This window comes from Mus caroli, chromosome 11 (genome assembly GCF_900094665.2).
Source record: "Mus caroli chromosome 11, CAROLI_EIJ_v1.1, whole genome shotgun sequence".
Taxonomy (NCBI): domain Eukaryota; kingdom Metazoa; phylum Chordata; class Mammalia; order Rodentia; family Muridae; genus Mus; species Mus caroli.
Genome location: NC_034580.1, coordinates 29,961,677 through 29,975,242, shown reverse-complemented (window position 1 = coordinate 29,975,242; position 13,566 = coordinate 29,961,677). Strand labels below are relative to the sequence as shown.

The following is a 13,566-nucleotide window of genomic DNA, read 5'->3' as shown; positions in this document are numbered from 1 at the left end:
TTAAACTTTAAAATGAGATCTGGGGCATTCTCCCCACTTGACAGATGAGGACTCAGGCTCAGAAACTGTGGGAACATGTTCAAGGTCACAGAAGGTCGTTGTGGGCAGAGAGATCCTGCAGCGGATGTGAGCAAGCACTCATCAGTCAGTCCACCTAAAAGAATGTGTCTGGCCGGATGGTGAGAGTCTGTGAATTATTTAATCCCTTGTACCGCATCCCACTGGCTGAACCCACTTTCTTCCCTCGTCTTTGTTCAGACTTGACATGCTTATCTCGTGTAGAAGCTGTCTATCCCATGAAGCTGTTTAGATTTAACTTGGTTAAAATGCAGTACAATTTTTAAAAATCCAGTTTCTAGTCAGAGGAGCCACCTTTCACATGCTAATGGCCAACTGCTGCTAGTGACTGTCACACTGGGCAGGACAAGCCATTTTCCTCGGTTAAAACACACTAGGTTAGAGATTAAGGAAATAAAACCAGTGGGGTATGTACGTAGCATCTCAGGAAGGTTAGAAAGATGCTATTTGATCTGTAATGGCGCAAACGAAGCAAGTATAAACCTCCAAGAGTTTTTCTTCTGAAGGAAGGAGTTCTAAGGGTTGTTGTGGACCTTCAGTCAGGTGATAAGCAAGGGATACTGTCATCATGGTCATTCTCAACCATTCCTCTGGCGGGAACTGTTAGCCCCATTGTGTGGTTGAAGCATCTGAGGTTCAGTCACATGACCAACATTTGAGTATCCTAAGAAGCAGGACAGAGATTCGAACTCAGGTCTGCTTCCCAGGCCTACAACATCCCTTTACTCTCTGTCTACACCTCAGTTCTCAATACAAATAAGAACTTTGTCTCCACTCACAGCCCAGTGTCACCTTGAGTCATAGTGTGCAAAGGTAAACGCCATCCAGCTCCCAGAAATCGGTGTGAGTGTGAAAGCCACAGCAGAACCCACAGGGATGCTCGCTTTTCTTGGTCCTAATTCTCTCGGCCACACAGCTGCCACTCATACAGTCTGCACCACAAAATGTCACGCAGCATCTGCCACCAGCATTGCTGCTTAATTGACTCTGCAAGTCACCAGGGTGCCTTTCTCCTGGCACTTGGAAGAGGTTCGGCATGGAACAGTCCTGGCAACACACGGTATTTCTCTTAATGGCACCAAAGCCACCAGGCTTATCCATGTCTGGGGCCTGGTGTTAACCGAGACATATGTTCTCAGAATACATAGTCCTGGCCCAGATGGCTTTCACAGCTCTTTATGACCAGAATCCCCAAATGCACATCCTGAGCCTACCCATTTACAAGGGAGGAGAGTCACCCGACAGACACATAATCTCTTCGCGTGGCCATCTAAAAGAAGCAGGATATTTTTTCCAAGCAGGTTGTCTCAGGGAGTGTGTAGGGAAAAATTTTTTTCAAGCATTGAAATTACAAGTAGGCAAGGTCACGATAAAGTCATTTAAAATTGCATCCCAAGACAGTTTGATGGCAGAGGACCTACCACCCCTCCCTGTTGATTTATTGCTTACGTTTAACTTTTTTAAGGAAAGACTAGCTGATAGATTGCACTGCCTGTGGTGGGAGACATGCTTGCCTTTTCCCAGGCCTGATTCATAAAACATCACTGATGCGTTTTCGCCCCCATTTGCTTCTGTACAGAGGGAGCTTCCCTGAGGTCACCATGTAAATGTTTAGCAATGAATGAAGACAGTAAGCCATGCTCACCCAGGTGACCCAGGTGGAGGGATGGAATCCAAGTCCCCAGAATGATCCATTACACTTTAGCCATGAGGCTGAGGAAGTCAGGCTGGCAATTTCTAGTGGGATCCCCAAGGCACCTGACCTAAGGTCATTTTCCAGGGACCTATGGTAGACGGCTTCTTGTTTCTGGTCAGGCAACCAGTTCCTATCACTTTGGACCAAACTGTGTCTAGTTCACCGTGATATTTTATCATCTAGACTAGGTTAATCATTTGCTCCAAAGAGACTATTCTAATAAGGACCAATTTCTAGACCCTGCATATATTTGAGGTATGAATCACCTGGACATAATGACAAGTAAAACCCTGAGGTTTCACAGGTCACCCAGGAAATCCATTTCCACATCTGTAGATGCTCATCGGCCCAGCTAAGGGCAGCTGCTACTCTGGCTGTTAATCTCAGAGACTTAGCATGTTTTGTTGATCTTTTTACTTTACTTTATTATTAGTAGACCCTAGCCCATTAATTTATTTAATGGATCAGATATGTACTATGCTTAGAAAAAGGGATTAGAAAACCATTGTTGTTGTTGTTGTTGTTGTTGTTGTTACTATTATTAGAACTGCATGCCCCTCAGATCCACATTAAGACTGCTGCTTACCATGCACATCCAGGTCTTATACAAGCTGTTAATGAGAAATCCCTCTCTTTCCTTCCCCTTCTACGTGTGGGGCACACATTTCAGCGGCACCAACAGATGCTCCTACTCTGCTGAGCTGTACATCAGATCGCTGTCTTTGTTCCAGAGTTGGGATGGGGAATGTAGCCAGTGACATTTTTCCAGGTCTGTTTATTAGCTGCCGGTGAGCATCCCTCTGAGACAATGTGAGGTGGAACTCAAGCAGTCATTATCCTTTATGAGGACATAATGCCCTTCAGGTTTAATGTCACATGATACTAAAGTAATGTTCGCATTCAGATCATTTTTGTCTGTGTTCATATAAAAGGGCACAATATTAAAGGAGCCTATAATTATCCCAGAAGTCTGTACCACACAAATGGTGCAAATTGACTTCAAACCCTTTGTCTCACTGTGAAACCAATAAAAGGCAGAGGAGGGGTACTAGGTCACCAGCTCATAACAACAGATTCCTTGGAGGCCTAGAGACCAGGAAAGAAAATCAAACGGGGGACTCTATTCTACCCCCCACCCCCACGCTGGGAGATTCTTCACTACTGATGCCCCGTGGGACTGTGAGTGGTGTTCCTATTCTCATTCCCATGATGCTTTCTGGATGGGAACTGTCTTCTGTAGAGTGATTGTAACCATGTCCCCATCTCTGAGTTTGGAGCAGGGTTCAGGTTTGACTGCATTCCAGGCTTCAGAGTCACCAGAGTCTCTTGCTCTTCTAGGACCTAGCACCTGCTGAAAGACCTGATGACACAAGGAACCCAGGCTATGAGAATGGAAAGTAATTAAGCTCTTCTTCTCTCCTGACGTCTTACCTTCTGTGTTTTAGTCATTGTCTAACCTGGTTCTTCCTTATATTTAACTAGAAAATGTACTGGCTTCCTTGGAGAAAGTGTGGTTCTGATGTATAAACACTTTCTTATTATCTTTTTGGCATTTAAGATTGTGGCTCTACTTTGCAGAGCAAGAGTGTTAGATAACTTTAGCCACACACACACACACACACACACACACACACACACACACTCCTTAGTATTAGGGTTGTGTCTGTGTTCATGTGTGTGTTCTCTTAGGGTCTCCTGGATTCACCAGCATTCTCCTCTGCATTAATTATTGCAGCAAAGAGCTCCTCCCACTGACACTTGTTCCATCTAAACAGAATGTTTAAGTGTTACAGTGTGTGGTAGAATATGTGTGTGTGTGTGTGTGTGTGTGTATACTGTGTGTGTGTACAAGCATCTGTTAAAAAGTTTATGTGCTAGGATGTATGTGTATATATGTGTATGATAGAATGTGCAAGAATGTGTGTGCTAGAATGTATTAGAATGTGTATACTAGAGTGTGTTAAAATGGGTATGCTAGAATGTATTAAAATGTACAAATGTGTGTTAGAATATATGGATGATAGAATGTGTTAGAATGTATGGGCCTATATAGAATGCATTGTGTGTGGTAGGATGTTAGCTTATGTGCATATGTACAGGTAGCATGCACATGTGTCTTCTTCCATTCAAACTACATTGTATCCATGAAGTAGAAAAATGGTAGAATATTAGAGTGTTCCAGCCTGTTGCCTGATACCCACCAGGTTCTTAAGAAAAGAGGGCCTGAAGTAGAAACAGCTGAAGGGGTTTTGCCCCCAGGGGATACTGCTTTATTCTTTCAATCAACCATTTGAATAGATTACTTAATTAGCATTTATTGTTTGTAAAATTCTTTGTCCAGAAGTACCATTTTAGGGCCCGCAGTTTTGAAGAAAGACAATTTAATGGGTGATAATCTTGTATAGAATTTTCAAATTGATTTCTCGGTAGTAAATTGTTCCTCAATTGCAGTGCCTTCTTCACTCTCATTAGACACCCAGACTTCTTTCTAAATGCATTCATAACCATTAAAATGTTGTCTCCAGTTCCCTGTCATTTGAAACAGGTCATAACTCCAGGCGCAAACATTTAAAGGACAACTATACTTTCAGTTTCATTAGTGAGCTAGGAGAGCAGGGATGTGCTCTTGGAGTTTATAGAGCTCTGCAGCTCCTGATGCAAGCAATTCCATTCTCCCTGTCCCAGGAGGAGGGTTAACCTTTCTCTTTGTACACAAAATTGTTTGGTTGAAATTCCACTCTGCTGGAGTCTTATTTATCAGTCTGATGTATGGCTAGGACTACAGGGAGGCTCTCCAGAACCTGTTTACAATTTGCCTGCCCTAGTCTTTCCCCAGCAACACCCTGGGAGTTGAACAAACTCATTGCCAAGGAAACTCGCTAACGGTGGAGGGCTGTTTGGGTCTATGTTCAATCCGCTCTTTGGAGGATGGTACTCAAATACTATGTGATTCCAAAGAAGACCTGGAAATGTTGCAATATAACAAACAAAGGAACACATTGACATTTCCTATATTTCTGGCCATTTGTAGGATTTTGGTTTTCTACAAGTGAGAAGCTTATGAACAAAACTTGTTCACACCTGACCTATATTGGGGGGGGGGGTTGTCAGTGGGATCTTACTATGTCTTCTACCTAGACCCAAAGTAGGTCTAAACAATGATCCTTCTCATCTGACTTTCTCGTTTTTTAACAAGGAGGGATTGTGTGCTTAGTGATTATTATAACAAACACAATGTTGACCCTGTTTAAGAACATTCTGGGTACCCATCAAGAGCCTTTAAGAACATTATCTCTTAATCCTTAGTTCTAGTGGCGATTATGCTCAGGAAACTCAAAAGTCAAGACTGACCACATATAGGTTGTTAGGTGACTTGGATGGGTGCATGGATTGACAAGGCTATCCCTTCCATGGGGGCTTCCAGCTAAGTGAACAGGGCTCTTCTTGCTTCTCAGAAGCCCCAGGCATTGGGTGCTTTATCTTTGTAGGTAATCAATTTCCCAAAGCAAGCCTTAGATTGCTTAAGGATGGTTTTTTAAGCATCTCTCCTGAAAACTAACCTTGATTTTCAGTGGATTCTGCCTTCAAACCATGTCCCTCTAAAACTTAACTAGTATCATTAAATTTGATTGGTGGTAGCTTAAAACTCTTGACTGATGGTCAGCAACAGTCCTGGAGAGATTGCCCGGTGGTTAGGAGCAATTTCTACTCCTCCAGAGTACCTGAGTTTAGATCCCAGCACCGACATTAGGAAGTTTGCAGCAACTGCCTGTGAGTCTAGCCCCAAGAAATATCCATGACACCTGCACACACATGGCATTCATTCACGCAGACATACACATAGATAAAAATAAATCTTAAAAAGATAACCAGCAGGAGTATCAGGAATAGCAGTTAGTATTAATTTTGAGGCCCTTTGTATGTAATTTATATCATTAACTTAACCTACTTCTACTTTACGGTTGTAAAACTGAGACCTTAGTAAACTGAGTTACCTGTCTCGCAAAGGCCACATAACTAATATATTCACTCAAATGTTTTAGTGATTTTTATCTCATTTCTAAATTTGCCTGATTATGTTGAGAAATAGAAGGATAGACAGATCTATAACCTGGAGCCTTCCTTCAATATTCAAAAGGAATTACCATTGTATTTATTTCAGGTATAATAAGCCACCAATGGCCCGAGAGCAAAGTGTCTCATAGAAGAGTCCACGGGTAGAACTAGATGATGCCCTAAATGTGGGATGAGAAATAGAGAACAAGAAATCCAAGCATGAGTTTGGTGACACAGAAGTCAAGTTCCATAGCAAATCTGATTGAAGACAATATTTGGTTTTGAAAGTATCAGAGTAAAACCTATCTTTTAAAAAAATGTTATGCTGAATTCTGTCAAATTAAAATGGTCACACTAGATCAGACATACAGGAGAGAAAAGATGCCTTGATTCTCTATTTCTTATCTTCTCATATTTACAGTCCAACATAAGCAGGCAGCTCACGGGACTGTTACCTGGGCAACGTGAGAATTCAAGATGGAGCTGAGGTGTTCTTGCCTTGATGTTCTACTCTGCCAGGCTGGAGCATAAGCAGCTTACATTCTAAAAACAGAGTCCTCAAAGTATAGGATTCCCAGATAATCCATTACAACACGCTGCTCGCCTCCTGGCAGCCAGGCAATGCTGAGTGTGCTTGTCGGATAAGAGCCTGTTGTGTCTGACCCAGGTCTGGATGTCTGTGGAGCTGAGGAGCCAGCCACTCCACAGGGACCTTTGTGTCACTGTCTCTGGTTGTGCTAGGCTGCTGTCCCTCATCTCCTTGTCATGAGGTGACTCAGAGAGTTGGTGTAACAAGCAAAGTAGTGTGTTTGGAGGCATGGCCTCTAGAGCTTAGGTTTGAGTCTTGGCTCTGCTGCTGTCACCAGGCAACCTTTCTGTGTGGCTCTCAGTTCCCTCATCTGTGAGAACCAGATAGTCTTTGTAAAATCATTAGTCATCCAAACCACTTCATATATTTAAAGATATTTTAGAACAGTGTCTGGTACAGAGTGCGTATCATATTGAGCTGATCAGGTAACCTCAAAATGTGACTTGATTTTTAGTAACAACCACAACTCAATCTCTTTTATGTGCCAGGAATTGGGCATACAGTAAGCCATTTAATGTTCAGCATATTCAAGATGCCTTTGTAGAATTTCATAAATATTATTGTACTGGCCAGTTTTGTGTCAACTTGACACAGCTGGAGTTATCACAGAGAAAGGAGCTTAAGTTGAGGAAATGCCTCCATGAGATCCAACTGTAAGGCATTTTCTCAATTAGTGATCAAGGGGNAAAGGCCCCTTGTGGGTGGGACCATCTCTGGGCTGGTAGTCTTGGTTCTATAAGAGAGCAAGCTGAGCAAGCCAGGGGAGGCAAGCCAGTAAAGAACATCCCTCCATGGCCTCTGCATCAGCTCCTGCTTCCTGACCTGCTTGAGTTCCAGTCCTGACTTCCTTGGTGATGAACAGCAGTATGGAAGTGTAAGCTGAATAAACCCTTTCCTCCCTAACTTGCTTCTTGGTCATGATGTTTGTGCAGGAATAGAAATCCCGACTAAGACAATTAGCAATTGTCATCTCTATTTTCAGTTCAGGACAACTGGGGCATGGAAGTGTAATAAGGTGTCCAGGCCATATACCTAGTAAAGACGTCCAGATCCATAAGCAGGTGGCAGTCTTTGGAACCCATATGCTTAAACACTACTTTGTAAAGAAAATGCAAATGAGTTCTATATTTACTGTTCTAAATCTAAGATTGGGTTCATTCATTGCAGGTACACTAGGCCACTCTGAGGCTGAAGCAAAAGATGGACATACTTTTATGTCCATACTTACTGGTGCCACTAAGCACCAGCGAAGGGCTGGTGAGATGGCTCAGTGATAAAAACACTTGCCATGGCCGATAACCTGAGTTTACTTGCTGGGACCCACATGTAGACTCCCGTGTGCTGTCCTTCACCTGTGCCCACGTGCTGTGGAGAATATTGTGCAAGGTGTATACAGATCCACAGGTGAATTGCTAAATGACAGAAGGATAAAAAGAAAGAGAGAAAGAAAGAAACAAAGAAAGTGACACAGACTAGTGAAATTGCCATAAAATCAAACTGTCAACACCAAGTATTTCTTTGAGCAAAAATCCAGCCTTTGGGCTATTGATACCAACACTGATTCTTACCTTGGTCAGGGTAGGGTTTCTAGAGTCTCCTACTGTGCCAAGTTTAAGCTCTAGTGTTCTGTAATTCCTGGGACTGTTAGTGTAGCACTTTGGCCGAGGTGACAGCAGTTTCCACGCTGCCTTTGTCTGCAAAGAAAGCTCCTTGCATAGGTGAGGTTCTGCTGACCAGCTTTGGTTTCTAACAGGGAGAATAGTAGGCTGGATGGAAATTGGATGTCTGTTGAAGAGTGCTTAATTGATGGCTCGCTGTGTTTCCTTGATTGTAAAACTCTGTAAAGTCCCAAAGGAAGCAGATATGCATAAAAGGAGAAGCCAAGGGGAGGTATCAGTAGGGAAAGTAATTGTGGGTAGAAGAAGACTCAATACCACCTTCATAAAGAACCTTTTCTGGCCATGTGTAGAAAGTGATGAGCTTGCATTTGAGAGATACGTCTGGGAATCGGGGAGGGTTTACTGTGTAGAAGCAGATTGCCCTCTCTGTACCAGCACTCTATTCTGGAAGCTGAAGCAGAGCATTAAATAGAGAGAGCCACCACGGTTTCAAAGGAGAGGGACTTAGAAAGGATCACTACCAGGGCTGAAAGGGGCTCCCAGCTAATGTGTGCTCCCTGTGAAAGAAGTCTGCCTTTCAGCAAGGAAAGGCATTTAGCTGCTATCTGAGGATTAGCATAGACTTGTGATATGTCTACCCTTTACTTCAAACCTTAGTAGCATTGGAAAGCTTTAAAACATCAAATTCAATTTTGCTTTGGACAGCATTAATCAGTTTCAATGATTTCTTTTCTTTTCTTTTCTTTTTTTTTTTAATTCCAGAGCTGTATGAATAGGTTTCTTACCCAGGGAGACCACGTACTCTTTCTGGGGAAGTCTTATTTCTACCTATCGTGGTGCATGATTAACCATATCACATAAGTGTTCTCCCTTGGATGCTAAAGAAAACTCCACCTTGAGCCCAGTGAAGAGTAGAATTTCCCAGCCTGGGAATAGCCCCCACATATGTTCAGAGAATTCCCTGGTCCTGCAGTAGTGCTTATACAGCACAACACAGAAGTCATAGGATGCTAGGGGAGCCGCCCTGGGGTGCACCATCGTGTAATCAAACAGTGTGCATTGCCCTAAATACTCTGAAAAATTAAAACCAACTTAAAGCATAGTTTACAGCTACATCTCTGTGTGTAAGATAGAAAAATAAAAACATTTATCATAGTCCTGAGGAGAGCTGACTTGAATAGGGGAAGGGGCTGGGGTTTGATATGGTTGACTGTATACATTCAGCTTTGTCCCAAGAACATTATAATCTCATGTGTCTTATGGAACTGACTGTTGCTTTTAAAGACAATTTGAAATTCTGGAGGTGGTGTTGTTCAACTCATGGTTTTGTGTTTCAGTTGAACTGAGGTAGGTCCTGAGAACCAGAGCCATTTCTTAGAGTCGTGCCATCATCTGAGCATTGCCCTGGCTCCTGTCCCCTGATTCATGGACCGGAGAACGCTCTCCCCTTGCAAGGGCTACATGGAGTTATGAAGTTGATTTAACTCCATGGAAATAAATGGCTGGACACAAACTGAACCATGCTCATCAAATTTTACTTCTTCTGAATCACAAAGTAAAAAGTAACAGGCACACTGCTGAGCCTAACCAAGGTTCAACAAGCATACTCTAGGCTGGCAGCCACCTGACTGTTTCTTTGGAGTCTGCCTTTTATTCTCCACCATATGTACACCTGATGTGATCATTAGAATTTCATGTCAATAGTAGGTTGGAAGGGTGAAGTAGGTGGTCAATAGGTTGTTTCCTGGTGCAGGAATTACACTTGTCAGAAGGTTACTTGCCTTAGTTTGTGTGAATGTCCTACCTCTCAGATAAACAGTGCTCACCGCCTTTTCTCCCTAGTGACTTCATGAGTGCTAGTGGATTCTGCTAATGGGCAGGCAGCTGGAAGCAACTAAGATATTTCTCTTCTCTGGAGTATCTGCAAGCTAACAAGAAAGAACCTGGAGTTCAGTTTGATGGTACCCTATAGGTAGAAGGTAACCAGAAGATTAGTGCATACAGTATTCTTGCTTTTTTGTTCATTTGCTCGTCTGTTTGCCTTCCTAATTTTCCTTCATTTACATCCAAACAATTACACTTTCTGGTGATCATTAACACAGACTTTACTGGCAATCAATATCAATACTGTTGAATTTAGAACCCAGCACTTTGTAAAAAAAAGAGGTTAATTAATTCCTAATGCCACTTTATGAGACGGAGTCTCTGTGCATCCATTGACATCTTGAGACATATAAGCCCAATAAGGGAGGAGAGAGAGCTGAGTTTGAACCCAGGCACACTGCCTTCAGAGCCTCACCTTGTCACATTGCTTCTACTATTGTAACGGTTACGCAATTATTATGATTGTGAAAATAAAATGTAATACAATCAAATATAGTATTATGCATGGGTAATTACATGCCATTAGCTGTGTGGGTACTCATTTGCATACTTTGATCTCAGAGATGCCAAAGGGGAGAAAAGCACTTTCTTGGAGAATTTTTAATAGAATTCCAGACACTGGGTAGGTTGAGCTAAGTTTATAAAGTGCTTCTCGCCACTTTTTTTTTCTTGGCTCAATAGTTTGCTGGCTGGAACTCATCCATGAAAGACAAATGTAGCCCCAGATGTCACCATTCATAGCATCACAGGGTCACGCATCACTTCCTGGGTAACAAAGGGGCTTGGTAAGAGGGCACAGTTGTCACTCAGTGGAAAAATTCCACCGATGTCATAAAGGTGATTCCTGGGCTGTGGCGGCAGGTGATAGACAGGTACCTCAAGAGCACATCATCTCGACTGCTTCCTGTCTCTGCAGGCTTTATTTATGGCTCGGGCTTGGCTCTTCCTTTGGACTTACGGGAAAGCCTATGAGCTGAGTGGCTGAGCTTATGGAGATGTGTGAGCAAGGCCCTTATCATCCTGTTGACCTCCTAGAGCTCCTCCTAGCCTGGGAGCACGAAGCCCTGCTGGAGACTGGCAGGCCTGATTGTCGAGTTATGAGTTACGTAGCTCCATGAATCCTTAAGTGAACTAGGAGCCATTTGTTCTACACTTTTGCTCAGTTTATAGACACTTCCCAATTGTCATTACAGAATATGATTTGTTCTTCTAAACTGCTTATATTCTAGTTCCTCCCCTTAAAGAAGAACCCCATGCTCTTTCCCTCTCAAAGATCCTCTGTAAGAATATGATGCCCTCTTTACTGCTGAGCCATTTCTCCGGGCCTCATTATGAAAGTTTTGCATTAGAACATTGAAGATCATTTCCTAATGAGGAGAAGCCAATAATATTTATTTTATTCCTTTGTGTGTGTGTGTGTGTGTGTGATAGTTTAGTGTTCATTGTCAACTTGACCAAACCGAGAATCCTCTGGGGCATGCCTGTGGGGAGTATGCCCTCTGGGCATGACTGTGGGAGTTATCTTGAATATATTAATTGAGGTGGTGTCTTAGGTTTTCTGTTGCTGTGAAAAGACACCTTACCCACAGCAACTCTTATAAAGGAAAACATTTAATTTGGGCTGGTTTACAGTTTCAGATGTTTAGTTCATTATTATCATGGCAGCAAACATGGCAGCATGCAGGCAGACATGGTGGAGATGCTGTAAGGTCTACATCTGTTTCTGCAGGCACCAGGAGTGAAGACTGTGAAGCACATTGGATATAGTTTGAGCATATGAGGCCTCAAAATCTGCCGCCTCAGTGACACACTTTCTCCAACAAGGCCATACTTTCTAATAATGCCACTCCCTATGGGCCAGGTACTTAAACATAGGAGTCTGTGGGGTCAATTGTATTCAAACCGCCACACGTGGGAAGCCATGCATACCCACTGTAGGTGGTACACTCCCTGGCTGGGATCCTGGTGTATGTAAGTGGAGAAAGGGAGTTGAGCAGCAGCAAACTTCCCTTGCTCTCTGCCTTCTGCATATGGCTGTATTGTATTGGCCACCTCAGGTTCCTACTGTCTCAATTTTCCTGCCATGATAGACTGTCCCTCTAATTGTGAGTCAGAATAAGCTCTTTCTCCTTTATTGGGTTTGATTGGGTTATCTTATCACAGCATCTGGGAGGGTAAGACAATATGATTTTTGTTGTCTTGGCCACATAGCTACCTGGGAGACTTAGTGCTTCTTTCCGTCTTTCAGGAATTCGCCACATGCCTTGAAGACACAGGAATACCTGCATCAAGTAAAGCTAGCTCTCCGACTCCTCTTAACCCAATATTTTCCAATCTCGCTTCATCCAAGAGTCCTTGCACAGATGTAGAGCAGAAGTGCCTGGGACAAGCCCTTCTCAGGCGTGGGATCGCATCTGGGGAGTTGGTTAAAATGATTGCCTTCTTGGGGATTCGGGCTTGCTGTTCAGAGCAGGCTCTCAGCATTGCTCTTGGCAATCATTCCCCAGAAGAGCTTAACTGAGCCTGTATGTTTCTCCAGTAAATAGTGTGCATCACAGTCTTGCTGTAGGAAGGAATACAGTCATACTATAAAACCAGTTGAGTATTGAGGGAGGCAGTCATATCTTAGCAGGTCATTGGGTGGGAGATGTGGTGAACAACAGCCATGTGTATCCTGCAAGTGGGCAGGTGTGACATGAGAACTTTTGCCTTAACGCTAATGACCTCTGTGCTCTGCTCATCTCCTGGCTTTCATATCAGTGACTTGCTAGAAACAATTCCCATTGGCTTGTCTCCACTGTCAGAGGGTTCAGGGAGCAACCCCTCCTGATTCACACATGTGGAATCAGAGGCTCAGAGAATACAGCCTCAACTCACACATATTAGAGCTATGGTCCTATTCATCAGGAATACTAAGAAAGATTGTTAGTACGTGGATAAGTAGGTGGAATCAGCAGAGAAACCAGGACTGGTCCATTGAGTCAATCTGCCTTTCTTAGCACCTTGCCTATGAAGTCCTTTTATCAACAAGGTAGGTCTTAGTCATCGTGTTTATAACAGCAGCACTAGGGAAACAAACCCAATGGCCACAGATTTTTGGTTTATGGAGTATTGCCTATATTTTCTTCCTAGGCTGACAGAGTAACCTTGTTTTATAGGCTTATAGGATTCAGAGAGGTTAAGTGATTTGTGTATGGTCACACAGCTAATCCACAGCAGAGCTAGAGCCAGAGCTCAGCCTATTATTCCTTTCTCCCTTATATTATGCTGTCTCATTCCCTAGAGATTAAGCCAAGTGCACACGTGCTTCCTCCCTCCCTCCCTCCCTCTCTTCCTCTCTCTCTGCCTCTCTGTCTCTGTCTCTCCCCTCTTCCCCTTTTATTTCTCTCTCCCCTTTCCTCTTTTCTGTCATCTGCCTTTATATATTTTCTATTTTTCCTATAGCTTTTGTGTGTCATTTTCATAATAACAAAGGACAAACACCCAAAATGTGTTATTTGAGTATAGAATTGTAGCTTTTATCCAGGGCACTGAGGCTGATACTGGCAACAACCCATTTGTGTTTGTATACCACCACCACCACCTCTCTCTCTCTCTCTCTCTCTCTCTCTCTCTCTCTCTCTCTCTCTCTCTCTCTCTCTCTC

At 43.1% G+C, this 13,566-nt stretch overlaps 2 protein-coding genes across 2 annotated transcripts in view; one reads left to right on the top strand and one right to left on the bottom strand.

The window, feature by feature from the left end:
- The window catches only part of Insyn2b (inhibitory synaptic factor family member 2B), a 45,573-nt gene extending 42,950 nt beyond the window's left edge, over positions 1-2,623 (bottom strand). Inside the window, exon 1 of the mRNA XM_029483628.1 lies at positions 2,361-2,623. The gene's annotated coding sequence lies outside the window, so the exon portion shown is untranslated. The remainder of the gene's footprint in view (positions 1-2,360) is intronic.
- Dock2 (dedicator of cytokinesis 2) overlaps positions 1-13,566 on the top strand; it is a 558,039-nt gene that overhangs the window by 406,048 nt on the left and 138,425 nt on the right. The gene's annotated exons all lie outside the window — the stretch shown is intronic.